Source organism: Podarcis gaigeae (genome assembly GCF_964106915.1).
Source record: "Podarcis gaigeae genome assembly, chromosome: 6".
Classification (NCBI taxonomy): Eukaryota; Metazoa; Chordata; class Lepidosauria; order Squamata; family Lacertidae; genus Podarcis; species Podarcis gaigeae.
The window spans coordinates 87973561-87992519 of NC_139682.1; the positions used below are offsets into that span (position 1 = coordinate 87973561).

Below are 18959 nucleotides of genomic sequence, written 5' to 3' on the forward strand. Positions count from 1 at the left end.
CAAGAACCCTGTCATATAAGTTAGTAGTATCATTTCATATTGCAGATGGCATGGTGACTGAGCGATAATGACTCAGTTCACATGTAGTGCTAAGCATGAATGAGCAAGCACAGAGCAAAAGTCATGGTCAAATAATGCTAAGCCAAATCCTGGCTTAGCTCTGGGTAACAAAACAGCAGCAGGACTTGGGGAGGAGCGGAGCAATCATGATTTTTGCTCCATGTCCCCACATGCTGGCTGTTCATGTTTAGCTATGATATGGCTTAGCATGACGTGAACCAGGCCACACGTAGCATTGACTAAAGTTATGCAGAAAAGTCATGGCAGAAGAGAGTTCACAAAACTGCTTAGCAAGTGGTCTGTTTTCAGCTCAGGTTATTCCTAACGATGGGTCTAACAAACAAGCTTTTATATTTTTTAACGTGTTCATTTAGAAATCATGGATCAAACCTAAGACATGTTGGGAGAGCAGGAGTAAAATATTTCTCATGCTAAAAGTCAAGGCGACCTCACCTAGTCTTCAAATCCATGAATTATTGGGGAGTAAGAGATTCCTACATAAAGTTGAAAGGAAGCATCAGGCTAAAAGCCGCTGAGCGGTGGTCATTTGTGATTTCTTTTTTAAGACTAAAACAAAACTTGTGGACATCTCTTCTACATAAGGGCCAGAGAGAAAGCAGTCGGTCCCATTAACTGGCCATAAAAGCCCTCTGATGACAACAAGTGACAATGCATTGGTTTGGAGCCACACCTGGCCCAAGAGGGTGAGAACACCCAGTGAGCCTCACACCTTTTCTTCTGAGATGTACACTCTCATTAACATGTAATATGGTTTTATTGTCTGAAACAACGTCTGGTTTAGATCAGTGCCTTCATCCCAGACGCTGCAGCTCTGGAAGCTGGAGAACAGATGGTTTGTATTGGATGAGTCTTCTCTACCTCCCATTCTCCATCAACATCACTCCCTCCACCCCACCCCCATCATAATTCCTTACAAATTCCTGAAATACTTGCACTTAACAGAAAATTAGGCGCAGGGAAAAAGGAATGAATTGCTAGTGGAGAGAATGTGGGTTTCAAGGATCTAACTGTAACCCTTCAATTTCTCATTTTTTGCTACTTCTACAGCAGTTTGATAAGACTACTTAGCACTTTTAGAGCCAACTAGAGTGACATTGTGCAAACTCTTGGGTGGAACCAATTGCAAGAGCTTTTGCTACCTAGCAAGAGACAAGTACAAAAGAGTGGGGAAGGTCTTTGCAAGCAGCTCTGCCCACCTGGTTGCATTATTTCCAAGTAAACCACAGCTGTGTAGGGTTGCATCACAGGGAAGCAACACCATGTGGCTACAGGGCTGTGCTAAGTGGGCCTATGGTACCTAAACTGCACTCCCCCACTTCCTACCATGGGTAACTGGAGATATCCTTTCATATAGCATGAAACAAGATTATCCACAGACATGAGAGACACACTGGTAGGCTTGCAGTGCAATAAAACGAACAGCCCCTATTACAAAGGTGCAGGCCTGAGGTCAGGAACCACCTCCTTTCCAATGAAGTCCTATGCAAAATAAAAGACCCTGGAATGAGGAGCAGGGTGCCACCAAATCCTAACATGGCAGAGTGGAAATTTAAAGCAGAGTTGGTTGCAAGGAACTGAAGCCATCCCTTGCCAAGCTTACCCATTCTTTTCTTCCTAAAAATGTTTTTTTAATCTCCCCCCCCCCTTGATGGGGCTCTGCAACCCAAAGCAACTCCTGCTAGGAGAAAAACAGCTTTAACGAGTGGATTGAGGAGAAAACAATGTGTAGGGGAAGCGTTCACCTGCACTCTCTTTCTGAACTGTAAATAGTGCTCAGGGCCAGCCCATCCATGAGGCAAGGTAAGCAACCTCCTTCAGCAGCAGGATCCACAGGGGCAGCAGATCCAGCCTCCAAGGAATGCAGCAGCTGCTGCTGCTTGCCCTGCTGCAGCGACAGCCGTGGTGCACTCTTTGGAGGCCGGATCTGTGGACTCCTCAGAAGCCCTCCCAGGCTGCCTCCACAGTGGCTTCTCAGTGAACAGGAGGCACTCCTGGTCTCCTCCCACCCCTAGGAAGAATATGGTGGCCTCCTGGTCTCTGCATCCACCAATCATGATTCAGAGCAGGCCCCTTCTCCCCCCACCCCGCCCCCTGTGATGGCCTCTGATTTCCACTTCAACCTTTGGATAAGGCTGATTTGATTTCCCCCTCCCTTGTTCTTCATGTAGATCTTCACTCCACTCCCTTGTTCCTGATGTAGATCTTCACTCACCCCTTCATCCCTGGTGGGGAGGGGGGTACCATTTTGTGGTTTGCCTCAGGGGACAAAATGTCTTGGTCTAGCCCTGAGAGTGTGTCTTCAGATTTCAGAATAACTCAGGTGAGTTCATGTCATATTGCTTCTAATTCGCCCTTTCACTTCCCCTAGTAAATGAGTCCTCCAAACTAAACATACCACTGTTGTCAGAAACTATGGAGAAAGAGGGAGCAAGGCCTCCCCATAGGAACAAAGGAAGTAAGACTATTGGCCCACCTAGCTCAGCACTGTCTACACTGGCTGGCAGTGACTCTCCAGGGTTTCAGGCAGGAGTTTTCCTCAAAGCTACCTGGAGATGCCAGGAACTGAACCTAGAACCATCTGCATATAAGGCAGATTCTCTATCCATCATCCTTGCATTGTATTTACTAGAGCACAGAACAAACATTGTAAGAACCTCCTTTGTAACTATGGAGATGAACTCATATTCTTATTAAGTCCATGGGCTGGAGAAACATCACCATCTCTTCAGCCACACAACCACCTAAAGTGAGTCCAACTGTAGCCACCTCTGGGAAGAAGCAAGACAGCTGTGTGTAACTATGTGCAATGCTGCTAGAACTGTAGGAGAACCACCTGAAAGCAGCAGTGGGAATCTGACAGAGTAAATTGGGGAGATTGAAGTTTGGCATTTGGCCAAGGTATTGGTTTTGCAGAAGTGCCACTGCTCTGGTTAATATCTCAGAGGCAAGGCTATACACTCACACCGTCCCGGTGTGGAATGGCCAGATTAAAATGTTGGCACTGCTAACTGATGGAGGAATTCATGTCAGAGGTGGGGAAGCCTTTTCTGGCAGACCCTCTGGTGGTTACATGCCAAAAGTAGGTGGGGCCAAAGCCAACAGCTGCATTTTTCAAGCTATGCCTATCACAAACCAGTGCAGTTGCATTAAAAACTCATCATCTTGCAATTTTGAAAAATCACATTCATAATCAAGTTCAATATTATATTCATTATTAGGAGATCCAATATCCACTCCACACACAAGCTTACACCACACCCATTAACTTAAAGATGAGCTTTAGCTTGCTTTTTTGATGAACAAAATATACTTATGTTAACTGGGCAAGAAAATAATGTAAAATCAAATGAATTCATAACTATGCCCTCAGACACTCTCATCATTCCTGCCCCAACACAAATGAAATTGCTCACCAATATTTAGTATAGTGTGTGTGTGTGTGTGTGTGTGTGTGTGTAGTATTTTGCATGGTATTTAGTATTTGTAATTGTAAGGGTTGTTGGACATATCTCTGCAAAAAAACCAACTCTGCTGGACTCTGTGCAACTTGACTTAGTTTATTTTTCTCCAGCATCGATATAGAAAAAACCACCTCAGTACTAACCCCGCATCTTGTGTTTTCCTTTAGCAAAAAGCCATCTCTGCCATTAATAGTGCCACAATTAACACTACCACAGGTAAATTTGGTAGGTGGCTGGGCAGGCCAATTCCAGTCTAAAGGCCAGCAGTTCCCTACCCACGGTATATGAGTTTTAATAAAAATAGCCAAGCCCACTTTCAACAAAAGCTCCCTAAACTACACAGGAAGCAACCAGGCTAGCGTAATGTGGCCTGACCAAGACACTTCCGTTCTCTCATCTAACTACACACACACACACACACACACACACACAAACTCCCCTCTTTGATTTGGCTGTGAAAGAACCCTTTTCTCTTTTCTTTGCATAGTTGGCGGTCTCAGAAAAGTCAAAGGTGGATGGTGACCAGAGCAATGTGTGATCAGTATTAAAAGGTTTCCAAATTCTGCAGTTTTTAAAAATGTGATATGGTATTTCATTTAAAAAGAAGAAGCAGCTGCCCAGACTGAACTCTTATGATAGGCAGCAGTGGACAGTGCGGTAGGACAACGATACTCACCTGACCTCCCAGCAGTTGAGTCACTACTGCTTACCAGGAGGAAGAGTGGGAGGGCCATGATGGTGGGGAGAACTGTGCTGTGCAAACACACCTCCCGAGCCAATAAGGTGTACCCAGCACAGGCACCAACTACCCTCCCAGGAAGCAGCCAGGAGGTCAGGTAAGTCCCACCATGCCACACCCCCATCTGCTACTGGGGATTTAGCAGGTTAGCAACTTACCGTATATACTTGAGTATAAGTCGACTTTTTCAGCACATTTTTTATGCTGAAAAAGCCCCCCTCGAGTGAGGGTCCTTTTGGGCTGCTTGTTCTTCCTCCACCGCTGCCACCACCACCAGGTCTGTGGTGTGGTGAACCAGCTTATACTAGAGTCAATAAGTTTCCCCTGTTTTTTGTGGTAAAATTAGGTGCCTCGGCGTATATACTCGAGCATATACGGTACATATATGCTAGAACTGTATAAATTAATAAAGGCAATATTTTGTTTTTGAGTTTCAGATTCTCCCAAATAGACTAATAACAGAAGGGTTCTTATAGACTGGATTCTATATTAGCAGAATCACTCACATGCACAAAAGAATAAACGTGAGGTTGATGCAAAACACTTAGAATTTGGGTTCGGAGCCCCAAAAGGGTCCACTACGGTTGAAGAAGACGGCCGATGTCCAACCAAGGAGAGAAAGAAGCAAGCGGCTTTTTAAGAACAAAGACCCTTTATTTGGTTGCAACCAGGTTCCCAACGCAAAGGTGACAAAAGATATGAGGAACCCCACCCAAAGGTAAGTCCAGCATTTTATACAGTCACAATTGTGGGTGGTCTTATTCATCACAGGCTTGTCAATTTACAAGGGGGAGGTACATGGGTGCAGGGTGCAAAAGGGAAGTTCGGGTGCAAGATAAAAAGTGGGGTGCAAATGAGATGAATCTCGTTGTCTGGCACTTTACAAAAGAAGGAAGCGGAGCTGAGTGGAAGTGATTAGGCTGAGGCTAAAAATAACATTTATACTTTCATCGTTACAATAAAGTGATGCAATCTGAATACATGGGTTCCATTTCTTATTTTCCTAAAAGTAGTTGCAATCATTGAGAAGTTGAACAAACACTGATAAGGCACAAGGATACAAAGGGGTCAATGCCATTTGCAAAAGCGCCAAATGTAGCAATTGCATCAGGGTCACAGTAAGGATTCACATTTACAAGGAGTAAAGACACAATTACAAGAGAAAAAACAAAAACAAAACTAGATACAATTTAAAATTACCTAGATACGATTATAAAGAAACCACACTTGGTTACAATTACAAAAGAATACATGGATACAATTACAAAAATAAATTGAGGAAATAGGGTAATGGACAGTGCAGGGAGGAAAGGGGAAAAATGCTTTATTTGACAGAAACGAAAGAAAGGATTTGAAGAAGGGGAATAATGGGAGAAGCGAATTAAAAAGAGAGCAGACTGAAGGCAAATTGAGGAAAAGGTGTGTATGTATATATATATATATATATATGCTTTCGTAGATTTTCACGGGTACAGGAATGCAGGTTTTGGTGTCCTCGGGTGTCTTCCCGTGTAAAAGTTGGGGTGTCTAGGCGACGTGTCTAGGCGACCAGCCTGAAGATGACGAGTGAGACCTCGTCGAAACGTCGCCTAGACACCCCAACTTTTACACGGGAAGACACCCGAGGACACCAAAACCTGCATATATATATATATATATATATATATATATATATATATCTTAGGTTGTCTTCATTTGGTTTATTTGGTCTTGGTTTTCAGCTTCTTTAGCTATTTTTCTATATCAAGGTAAACAAGGAAGTGACCAAGTAAAAAACTGTGGCCCCTGAATGAGAGAAGCCCTTCCCAAGTCTCCATGGTATTTTTCATATGTTAACAAGAATCCATAAAGACTGGTACCTTGCTTAAAAATAAGAAATATAAGTTTATACAATACACACAGATTGAAAGGAAGCAACCTTTACAGTCACTTCACTTAGCAGTCGGTTCCCACTATGCTTTAAAATACTCCAAAACACTGAGGCAGCTGTGGGGCAAAATTAGAATATTGTTAAGCACAGCAAGTGAGGTCGAAGGATGAGCAGAAGTGAAGGAAGGCTCTGTGACCTGCTGCAGTTTTGCTCAACAGTTTGTGTAATTTAAAGGTGCAAGCATCATCTCAAGTAAGGTTCTGGAAAACCTATATTGGTAAAAGAAAAGACTTTTATTTCAATCCATAATGGTTTAAGAAGCTCAACTATGATAGTTTGCCCATCATATTAAAACATAGTTAAAATAAAGAATAGTTTGATGTGAACATGTCAGTGCATGCTGCTGAAACAGTTGGCACTTTGTACCCAATCCTGCTCCAGTTACTGCCATGCTGCCAGCAAAGATGGTTTGGCTTAGTGTTGCGTCCGATGCCAGACTCATGGTTTGTTTTCCCCAAACAAACCATGAACAGTGAGACAAGAACAAACCTCAGTTATCCCTCACTGTTTGTTTGGAGAGAAGCAAATCATGAATCTCAGGTCTGAATCTCAGGTCTAAACCAAACCATAGCTGGTTTCCCAGCAGAAGCAGGGGAGGAGAAGTTCCCAAAACTGCACTAGCATGCTTGCTTGCTCAAATCAAAACCATAGCTTATTTTATTGTGATGTGTGAACCAGGCCACAGTGTGTCTGTGCACATTTTACAGAATCACAAAGAGAGTAAAGTGGAGCCTTGAGGCTGAAACAGTTGAGAGTAGTGCTTAGCTTTTTGATGCTACCTGGAAGAGCCATTTCAACATGCAGAAATCCATATACGAGGATGGGTGTCACCACCACAAAATGGCGAGAGAAAGATACTTCACACATGCTCACTGGTGCTGCAGGAGGAGAGAGAGGTACGAAGAACACTGCACCAAAAGCAGGGAGGTAAGAAGTCATGAAAGTAATGCATCAAAAATTTCTTGAGGGAGAGGAAATGGCTCCTTGCTGGGGTACAGCAAGAAGGAAATTGGAATTAAAAAAACTGAGGTTTCATTTTTCCATTTCATAGTTTTAATCTGTGTTCTTTCTAATACCTTTATGAATTCAGAGACCAAAAACCATGTACAAGTATATTGTGTATGTATTATTATTTTTTACAGAAACATGTACCAAGTCCATGGGATAATGCAAACTCTATACAGATCGGCACCTTCACATGGCGCCCAGGTACTGAAACATTCCAGGCCTTACCCTGATGAGCCGTCGGGTGTGCATACATGCATGGGTAGGGGAGGGGGGAGGGGGAGGAGGAGACAGAGTCAGCCCTGTAAAAACTTACAAGCAATTCACGAAAGCAAAAGAAAAATGCTGTAATATCCATGCCTTCTCTGTAGTAACTGACTTAAAGTGTATAGTTTTCCACCGTCATTCATTTTCTTATTTCAATACTTTAGAAACACAGCCCATTTTCTTATTATTCGTTGCTTTGTTAACTTAATTTAATTTCACTGAGGAGGGGCAAGGCACAGGTCTCGTTTCAGGCATCTCTTTCAGCAGCAAAACTAGCAGGCATCACATTGCTCCAAACTCGCTGGAGTTCTGCAGGCTTGGCTTCCTGCAGGAAATCCAGAACAAGCGAAGCTGAAACTCTATACCTTGAAAAGCCAAACTTCAACTGCCTTCTTTTACTGGAGCAGCCAACCTTTACGTGCTGTCCTGGGAACTCATAATGGTTCCACTCACAAGAACTTCATTAACTTTTTATACACTCAGCTACTAATTTATAATCATTAGCCGACAAGAGGCGACAATTACCCAAGCACTGAGCAAGGAGGAGAGTACAAAGGAGGATCAAGGCTGGTGGGAGGCCCGGGGCCTGGCCTGAGGACCCAAGTGAGTGCACTCTCCTTTGGGTAGCACTCCTAAAAGCAGAAGGAGAAGCAGACAGATGTGGAGGCTGAGGAACAGCTGACAATGAAGGGCAAAGGATGTGCAGGCAGTATGTTTTCCAATCCACTGTTTAAAGTTCAAACAAGCAAGATGGTGAAACAAACTGGGAAGACTGCAGTCATCTAGTATTCTTAAGGAATTGATTTTCTAAAAGGAGATGCCCTTCTAAAAATACACTATGCAAAACTTAAAAATAAAGATGCACCAACTTACCCATGAGCATAACCTTAGCCTCTATGTCAGCTCAGTACTGAAGAGTGAAGATAGGCGTAACATAAAAAGAAAGCTAACAGCGAGCCCCTTGGCTGCAAGATTGGCTCAACTTCTTCTCAGTTTCACAAATGAAATTACATGCATACCAAAAAATCAAATTTTGGCCCAGCCAATAGCCTCCCCCCATGCTTCAGGCTGTGCTTTTATTAAGCTAAGTTCCAAAATAATGTTAATGCATTTGTTTATCCGTTTCTCATTTTAATAATAAATAATAAATTATTCATTTTAATAATAATTTGGGGGGAGCTTTATAAAAAATGCTACAGAAATTGGGGGATGGAGTTGATTTTGGATGACAACATATAGGCCCAGCATATCAGCACTGATCCAGCTAGTGCTTCACATTTACAAAACCATTTCCCCCAGAGCTGGAGCTGAAAGGCATAGTTTGGCTTAAAGCCATGAGGGTGTTTCCAAGAGTCCCCACTGTGCTTTTTTAAAAAGTGTCTGTCTTCCCCTGAAGAAACTCACATTGGATTGCAGCGTAAGTTGCCGTGATCTAGTAATACAGTGTTTCTTCCTTGTTCAAACCAACTCTTATCAGTCTTGTTAAGAAAGTTCTAATTAACCTGACAATTCACATTAAAAATTTAAAGTGCAATTCAGCAAGTGTCCAACACTGAAAAATAAAATCCTCCTAGTTCTGTATTGGTTCCATCAGTGCTCAAGAATATGTCCCATTAATACTAATATAGAAGTATAAGGATGTTTCTCATTAGAGTGTCTCTTCACTACAGATAGTTTTTATGCAGAGAGTGGGCTAATTACAGGAATCATCCAAGATGTTCCTTGCTATGTAATTTCTACAATAAAAAAACATTGTGTGGTTTAAGCTGGCCATTCTTTCCATTTGATGTTATTTATAATATTTTAAGATATGACCAAAAATTTTACAAAGGCTCTAGCTGTCCTTTCTAAAGAAACAGGCAATTCCCACTCACAAGGTCCCAAAAAGGTAAGCTATTTGGGTTGTGCTGGAATGCAATTTGGATGAAAAACCAGGCTTCCTCTGACTTCTCAGGTCAGCCTACTGCCTATAAGACCCTTCCCAAGTTTCCCTAGAGAGTTTCAGATTCTGTTTCTTCTGTTTGCCCTACTCCCCCAAACTGCCAAGGGCCAAGACGCCAGAACAATCTCACAGCGGGCTGCTTTTGTACAACTTCAACCCCAAAGAAAAATGATGAGTTTGAACTATTAACCCCACCCCAAGAAGGAGTCAGAATTAAAAGTTTGTGCATAAGCCTGTAGATGGGAACGATGTAAAAACAGCAGGCAAAGGTTTACCTAGTGTTGCAGTGAAAAATGGAGATGAACTGGCTTGAATGGGGAGCAATGCACAAAGAAATAATTCAGGAGCTCTGAAGCAACAAAAATAGATAATGGAGAAGACTCACCTGACAACCTCCCTAAAGGAACGATGGAACAATACTTGATCAGCCCTGTTCACACTGCAGATATTCTACCATCACTATTCCAATTTCCTTAGCTCTGATAGTTAGTACATCCGTACCAGGAATTTGTTAGCTGCTGTCATAGCAGCAGCAGCAGTAGTAACAGCAGTAGTTAATATTTCTAGTTGCAATATGGCATTTTCTCATCTGGGGTGTTTGGCACAAGGTTTGCAATAGTAATGGGCCAAATTCCCATTGGCCTGATGCACAATTGTTTTAATTTTTACTAGCTTTCTTGGTAGATTAATTGGGGTGGGGGGCACATCTGTTCTCTCAGGGTTCTCTTCTGCTTGCAATTTGACACCGTGCACATGTTATCATATTGTTCCCTTAGAATTATAGCTTGGCTAAATCCAATGGCCTCCCAAACGCTATATCCAGAAGTATGTGAGGGGTTTAAATGAGGGTGAAATTTCACTGCACATGTGCAGACTCTCAGCTAACATTATGAGCTAGAGAAGAACTTTGGGGGGAAATTCTGCTCAATTCATAATACAGTTAAGCATTACAAGTTCAACAACAATCCATATTAAATACAAATTTCAGTTCCATTACTTGTCAGCAAACGTCCTTGGAAGCTTGTCAGGAGTTTCTAAATGAGAAGATCAATAAAGGCAGACATGCTTTCTTGAAAGGAAGCTTCCTCGCTACTATGAGACTTTCACTATGTGCAGCTGCAAGAGAGCATGTTCTCAGTTCCTTGCAGCAGTTCTCAACCTGTGGGTCCCCAGAGGTTGTTGGACCACAACTCCCATCATCCCTAGCTAGCAAGGCCAGAGCTCAGGGATGATGGGAGTTGTAGTCCAACAACATCTGGGGACCCACAGGTTGAGAACCTCTGCTTCAGAGCAACAATGTGGCTCAATAAGATTGGCCAGTGCTCCAACTGGACCGTAAACTATTTGTGGAAACCATATATTCCTGACATGAGTTTCAAGCCACATGAAGTTAAATATGTTAGAATAGCGTCCAGCTATGAGTTACTGGAGAAGGAAGCAGCAGCAGAATCACAGCACTTCTGCTAAATCATCTCATCACCATCAGAATTTATATGCACCATTTTGAGAAGAAAAACCCTGGCCATTCACAAATAAAAGCCAACAACAAAGTTACAAGAATAAAATCAGCTTTTAAAAATGCAGCCATTATAAAGGACATTGGAAAGGACATTGTTTTAGATCCCCTTCTTCTTCTTCTTCTTCTTTGGCGATCACTCGTAGCCGATTAAGATTGTCTTCCATAAACATGGTTTTAACAATAAGTCCGTAAGTGACTGTGGAGGCCAATTCTGGATCCACACGTCCTTCGACAGTGGGGACATCAAAACTCCCTCAAATATCAAAGAGAACTACAAGAGACAGATTAAGAGACAGGAAGGAATGCTTAAGTCTTGAGCCACACTGTATATAAATGCCCAGAGAGTTATTTTAAAACCATCAAATCAGTCTGTCCCAAACCTCTCGATCCCCTTGCCCACAATTGTGGCAGGTGGGAAATGTTTGATATTTAGCTCCAAGGCACTCAGTATTCCAGTCAGCAAGTTATCTGCTAGAGGTGAAATGTTGGCAGAAAGTACATCTCACGTTTGAAAGCAGCATGTGTGTGCTGGGTGGGTGGGTGTGGAATCTGCAGAAAGTAAGAAAGCAGGGGCAGATTTACAGATGGAAAACAAGAAACATTACCACTTATTTGATCCTCATTTAAAATGAGGGAGAAGGGTTATGTAAATGGACAAGTCTGTCAGACAAGCAAGGCAAAATATACCACCTAAGGAAGAGGCAACCTATCACAGCATTTGGGGGGGGGGGGGTTGAGGAAGAGGACATACATGATGGTTGAATGCCCATCTGTCATGGATGCTTTATAGTTGAGATTTCTGCATTGCAAGGGGCTGACTAGATGATCCTAGGGATCCCTTCCACCTCTACAATTCTATGAATGAGGGTGTGTGGACTAAGATAGTATTCTTTGCTCCTTTCACTGTTTGCTTAGTTGGAGAGCATAGATGAACAGGCAACTGTAGCAAGGATGAAAAACACCAAGGCCAGGGGGTTGGTATCAGTATCTCCCCACTTATTCACTACACCTCAACTGTCTGTGGTTCTTCCCACCCCACTTTATCCTAATATTTCAAATTGAAAGTAAGATTTTCAAAGTGTGCTGACCATGTAGGCAAGTACTCTTCAGTGGTTTCCACCACGTGTAAATCAGGCCATGGTGACTGCAACTGTAGGAAGATACTTAAGGAAATGGGGACTCTTTTTCAGTAAGGAGTGGCCCCTAGCCCTTATGGATCAAGGTATCAGTGTGTGTCTTTTCACATTATTAAAAGCACATTGAAGCAATATTGCAGACACTAATTTATGGAAGTTTTTAAACTTTTGATGAAGAGCAAAGTGGTGGCTGAGAAGGGACATTTAGGTAAGTGAATAATGGCTTGCAGATATAGTTACAGCAATACAATACAAGGGCATATTTAGGAGTCAGAAGACTATCGTTGTCCATATCCACACTTATGAACAAATGGAGGCTTATGTCATTGCTTGGATGTCTTGAAAGAGATCTTTGTATCAATAAGGATATCACCACCATTTTCCTTCAAAGAGTGAACAATAGAAACCTTGCACCAGATGCTGTATATGAGCAGGATTTTACTTGGCTATACAGTATAAGCGGACATTAATTGCTACATCTGTATTTTGGATGTACTTTGGAAATTTAGAGAATGTGGCAGCCATGCTAGTTAAACTGCACCTGGGCTCTAGTAGAAATAATTAGTAGACAAATAATTCAAAGTAGTGCTTGACTTTCATATGATTACTCTGCTTTTTCCAGCAGTCAGGTGCTTAGAACAGACTGTGGTAACAGAAGTTTGACTGCTAGATAGCTATTTGTTTGTTTGTTTGTTTGTTTGTTATATATTATATTTTTATTTATATCCCACCTTTCCCGACTGGAATTAAGGGAGCTTACAGATAAAAACAAGTATCTGCTCCCCTGCCCCATTAGCCCTGAACCCACCCCAACAGATTCCCCTAACAAGTGTGCATTTACTATGAACTGCCAACATCGTGGTTACATGCGGTGTTTGATTGATTTTCTTTACACAATTTCAAACTACTTGCCGAAAGATGAAAATCACGAGCCTCTCAATTATCCAGGGAATCTTACTCAGTTTCAACAGACTTCACCCTCTATTTAACCCCATCCACATAAACAAGTTAAGTTTCTTTGGTTGCTTCAAGATAAATCATTATATAAACAAACTTCATTGCCAACTGAAGTTCCCAGGTAGTATTCAGTTCCTGCTCCAACCTTAAAATCTTTTCCATCTTAACATTTTGAAAACTCGCAAAACCATCCTACCCCTCACACTACGGTTTCAGAATGAGGGTGTTGGGTAATGTGTGCCGATCAGCATTTTAATTTTTTTTAAGTATGCTGCTATATTCTTTTTAGGAGGTATAATTTCATGCAAAAACCATGCCCCGTCTGCCACCCCCTGGTAGTGTTGTCTTAAATGGAGTGATGGGGACAAAGAGTAAGAAGTCAGGAAAAGTTCTGAGCCACTTTGTTCGCTGGTTAGAGACGAACTTTCAATGAACTCTGTTGGGAAGGAAAGAGAACAGGGTGAACACACCAGGCGCAGCTTTCCAGAAACAGAGAGAGAGAGAGAGAGAGAGAGAGAGAGAGAGAGATCAGGAGGGGAGGGGTCCTTCTCCATCCCCTTCAGCACAACAGCAGCCCCTCGAAGTACCATGCTCCAATAAGAGCTGCCTTCCCAGGGGGGCACGGTCAGTAAAGGCGAATGCCAGCACAGCTCTTTTCTCAAACAAATCCATCAGCAGCAGAACTAGGGGCCAGCCAGAAGGGACTGCATTTTGCAAAACCCAAAGAGGAATTCTTTTTTATTTTTAAAATGACAAAATCCACAGTTGGACTGGCCAGACCTTTACTAGGACTAACTAAAATGATTGGTCTTTTCCTCAGTTTCACAGATTTCACACTCTGTTTAGCCCCAGTCACATAATGCAAGCAGGTTAAGTTTTGTTTTTGTTTTTTGCTTGTTTCAGGATAAATCGTGAAAACAGTAGAAACCAGCAAAACGGCGCATGAGCTTTCAAGTTATCCAGAACTTGAAAGCAGTGGGGAGATATATGCAAAAGCGTGGATAGCAAAAAACATAAGCTGGATGTTGAAGCCTTGGACTGTAGACTGGCCTAGTCCTAGTAATCTGGGACAAAGAAGCAATGCCTGATCCCCATTTAAAAAAAAAATCTTAGCCAGTTCAGTCTCATGCCTTAACCTTGCCCTCCAACCCCTGCTTCAAATACACACACACACACCAGGGAGAGGAAAGCTAGTAGGTTGTTGTTGTTGTTTTCCTACCAACACCGAGGAACAAGGAGAGAACTTTGGTGAGTGAGGAGAAAGAAGAGGAATGGCAAGAAAGCAGGAAACAGAAAAAGAGGTTTAGAAAGTGAACAAGTGTGAAGAGGTAGTAACCTGAATCTTGGGACAGGCATTTCTGGGAGGGTAGATTGTTGCTGTTGGATGCAGAGATGTTTTGAAAACAGTAAAGGAAAAGGAAGCAGGAATACAAGGGAGAAGGGAAGAGAGAAGGCCAAAATTTGTGATAATGGCCAATTAAGGTCATTAGCTAGAAGCATGCACTAAATTCTCTTCTTCCAATGAGATTGTTTAGCTGTTTAAAACAAAGTAGTCCAGATTTGTCCCTTACAGTCAAAATTTTCTTTGTCTAATGTGGGTCTTTTTTGTTCTTTCTTCCAGAATGGTCTGGCAAGTCTGGATTACTGGGTTCAAGACATGGCAAATGACATATCCTTCCCAGAATACACCAGAGCAAACTTTGCTCTGAATATGCTAGCAGGTTCCTTTCCAGAAGGAAAATGCATACTCTTAGAACTGACAGTACATTCTGCTAACATTCCACAGAAATGCCTCGCCACCACCACAAACCTTGATCAAGGAGGTACAGAGCTAGAACCTCTAAATATCTCCACTCTCAAACTCAGATGCTAGTGATATGTAAAAGTAACTAATGATGCAAATTCAGAAATAAAATATTGAGCTGAACACCTTAGAACTACCTACGTTATTGTGGCATGCTATGAATTTGGGACCCACAGGTCGTATGTTTATGTATCTTCTTACTGAAACCTAGAATAGGCCAGGGGCTGGAAGGATGTCCCTATTCATATAGAGCAATGCTTTTGGCTACAGCAAAGGGTGTACAAAGTTGCAAATAGATTTTGGCAGATTCAAAAGCTGTTTGGCTCAGTGTTTCCATGTGTACTCTCAATGGGGAGCTACAGCTAACACTTGCTTAAATTTTCTGCTTTAAAAATTAGCCTCAGTAGGCAGTCAGCAGCACATTTAGATCTGCCTACAAGGACAGCTTAAAAAAAACTCTGGTTGCCTAGTTGGTCCCAGGAAATACGTGTCTCTGTTTTGCAGAAATCACATTCATGGGTGGCTTCAACAGATGAAATTTGTGCTGCAAACATGGAAATGTGCTTCGGCTTGACCGACCAGTCCCTTTGTGGTTTGGACAGTCTGACTGGCAGCCTTCTTTCCTAATCAGCATAGAAAGATTCCAGGAAAATGATACCTGCTTAGTCTAGGGACTAATTCATGCTCCCAACTCTATACAGTACCCCAGTGTTTTTCAACCTTTTTTGGGCAAAGGCACACTTGTTTCATGAAAAAAATCACAAGGCACACCACCATTAGAAAATGTTAAAAAAATTAACTCTGTGCCTATATTGACTATATATAAAGTAATTCTCTTGAATAGGAATCAAATAAACACAAAGAATGTATTTTATAATTACTTTATTATGAAATAGTAAGTAAACAGAAATATGAAAAATTATAAAATACTTTATTTTTAAATCTTTCGAATTTTTCAATTTTTCCCACGGCACACCAGGCAACATCTCGCGGCACACTAGTGTGCCACGAAACAGGGGTTGAAAAACACTGCAGTACCCTATAGTACCAAACAGAGACCACAGAAAACTGTTACATGGCCATGGATCCTAAGACACAAAATAGGTAAGGTGATATTCTAAGATCAGGTATTAAAATCCAATAAACCGTGTTAACAACTGAATGTTCAAAGTCATCTCATGTTAAGTTCAGAACGAAATCTTTTTGCTCTCCACTCTAACGTGCACCCCACACAACACACACACACACCTTATGATGAGCACCACAGAACCAAAAAGGGAAAATAAGAGACTAAACTTAAGATGCCATGAATCTATCAAGTCAACCTCCTGCCTGCAAATAGAATATTCTTCATACAATTCCATCCCCAGTGGATGCCTGTTCATGCCGTTTTTGAAACCTTCTGGGATAGCTCAGTTGGTAGAGAATGAGACTCTTAATCTCAGGGTTGTGGATTCAAGCCCACATTGGGTGAAAAATTCCTGCATTGCAAGGGGCTGGACTAGATGAACCTTGTGGTCCCTTCCAACTCTACCATTCTATTCTGTGAAATCTTTCAGGTCACGAAGAGGGTCCTCTACGTGAACAAGGAACTGAGCTTGCTCCTTGCATCATGACACTAAGCTGAGGAGGTAGGGAAAAGCTGTGGGGCTTCACAATGTTGTCCTGTGTGCAAAGCTTAAGGTGTGCAAATGTTAGAGGAAGGCCCAAATAGGCAGAAAGCAAATTCCAGACACCTCGGGAAATGTTGAACAACATTGAAAAACAGGCTCTGCAAATAGCAAGAAGCAGCTGGGGAAGGGAGAGGAGAAAGCTTTGGTAGATACACCCATTCTTAATCCTCCCCGGATGCCTCAAGCGGGGTATTTGATCAAGAATTCATAGAATAAGAGTATGGGCAAGAAATTAGCAGAAGCCAAATGTCAGCTCCAGGGCTGGATCCCCAAACCATCCTGCAAGAATGAAAAGCACAAGACAAATACACAAGCACCCTTCTGTCTCTCCTTCCCCGTGTCCCACCCACCCCACCTTCATCCTCTTTTTTAAATCATTTAGATGTATCAAGCCAACATGGTGGCCACAATGAAACCAGTGAAAATGATGTCAATATGAAATCAATTTCACATAACATGCTGCAGTCCTGCAAATTTGCACCATTCCATCCCAATAATTAAGATTTCCCAGCAAACCTATCTCTAATTGGTCAAACCATCATACTGAAATAAACTCTGTTTCCAAAACTTTCCTGCAACAACCTATTATCTTGCAGCTACTACTCATTTCAATGAGGAATGTGCAGGAAAATGTGCAAGAATGTGCAAGTGGATTGCGCTCTGTGAGTCAAAGCTTCAGTCTACACCATGGGTAGGCAAACTAAGGCCCAGGGGCCAGATCCGGCCCAATCACCTTTTGAATCCAGCCTGCGGATGGTCTGGGAAGCAGCATGTTTTTACACGAGTAGAATGTGTGCTTTTATTTAAAATGCATCTCTGGGTTTTTTGTGGGGCATAGGAATTCGTTCATTTATTACTATTTTTCAAAATATAGTCTGCTCCCCCACAAGGTCTGAGGGACAGTGGACCGGCTCCCTGCTGAAAAAGTTTGCTGACCCCTGGTCTACATGTCTGCCGCTATTCGTAGCATCCAACACTCACCACCAACTAGAGATGGCCATGTAATCTTGCTTGACAGCAGAGCTACATTTGAATGTCCCCAACATCCCAGCACACTTCTTGTAATGGTTGCAGATTGGTGACTGGCAACTGCTAAGGATTACAGACCAGTATGCCCACGCCAGCACATTCAGTCTATATTAGCAATTCTTAGTCAATGTGAGCAGACGCATCACAACATGGAACATGCTTGAACATAAACATGCCCATGATTATATTAAGAAACATAAGTGTGAACTAAACTGTGTCCTGCAACAATTTCCATGATCACAGCAGCATTCTTTGCAACTGCCATGGTCACAGAAACTGATCTGCCTTATAACCATGTAAAGCAAAGTTTATGCTTCTGTTTCTCCATGAGGTCCTCTGCACACACGTGACTGGGAACAGGCTATTCGCGTGGAGAAGCAAATAACTGTGCGAACTGGCCCTTGGTGTGTAATTCTTCTTGTCGTCTGTTCCTTTGGGAGTATCTGATTAGGGCCATATTTTAAAATCCAGCTAATAATGTGAAAGGCAGACTGTCTAACCAAGCCTTATTCTGCATAGCGATTTTGTACCCAGTCTCTCACTAAATGCCTTACGGAGTTAAATAATTCGAGACAGCAGGCAGTATAAGGTATAAATTACAGAAAGCAGTGGAGTAAAGAGATTGTATGCTGAATAAATTAAAGCTTTCAGTTGTGAGACCAGTAATGGGTGGGGAGAGGAATTAGGAGCCATGGAAGCAGTGAGACAATGGAGGCATTTTTCCCCGATGGGCATTTTTGGAGTTTATTTGTTGATAATTTATTAATTTGTGAAGTCAGTTAAAATCATAATTAATTCAAGGTGCTGGTGCAATTTGGCCCTGGCTCTGGTTGACTCTCTAAATCCTCCTCCCTTCCTAAAAATAATCATCTGTTGAAGTTGGGGGGGGGGGGCTGTCTGGACCCCAAGCAGAGATGGGTGCAATCCATAGGCAAAGGTTGCAGGGCAACATAGATCTAATGGCAGAAAGCAGGAGCTCTGGCAAGCCAGACACAAAGGCTGCCAACTCCCAGCCAGAATGTCTATAATTAAAGCTATGCCAGTTTGTGGAAAGAAGTGTCAGGCTATCTAGACACTAGTCCAACAGAAGCTAGATCAGGAGTGGAACTACATGTTACACATGGAAATGCACGTAACAAAACCCTGACATGCAGGACTAAAAAGGGTGAGATACAGATTTTTATTTTCCAAACTGGCTAGCAGAAAACCCCTCTCCCTTGCACAAAATCCACACATGTTCATTGGGCAGGCAAGAAAAGTCAACTCTTAGTGCAATCCTGAAAAGATTTTTTAAAAGCTCCATGAATCTGCCTCCAACCTCACCAATGAAAAGCACCCTCCCTGCAAGTTATCTAAAGGGCTGTCACATAGAAGAGGAAGCAAGTTTGTTTTCTCCTAGCTTCAAGTTACAAGAAA

General features: G+C 42.3%; 1 protein-coding gene and 1 long non-coding RNA gene across 4 annotated transcripts in view; one reads left to right on the top strand and one right to left on the bottom strand.

The window, feature by feature from the left end:
- PBX1 (PBX homeobox 1) overlaps positions 1–18959 on the bottom strand; it is a 219738-nt gene that overhangs the window by 187856 nt on the left and 12923 nt on the right. The gene's annotated exons all lie outside the window — the stretch shown is intronic.
- LOC310846904 lies at positions 2189–11934 on the top strand. Its single transcript, XR_014565607.1, has 4 exons — positions 2189–3536; positions 4069–5708; positions 5966–6591; positions 7066–11934. It is a non-coding gene; the product is annotated as an uncharacterized lncRNA (long non-coding RNA).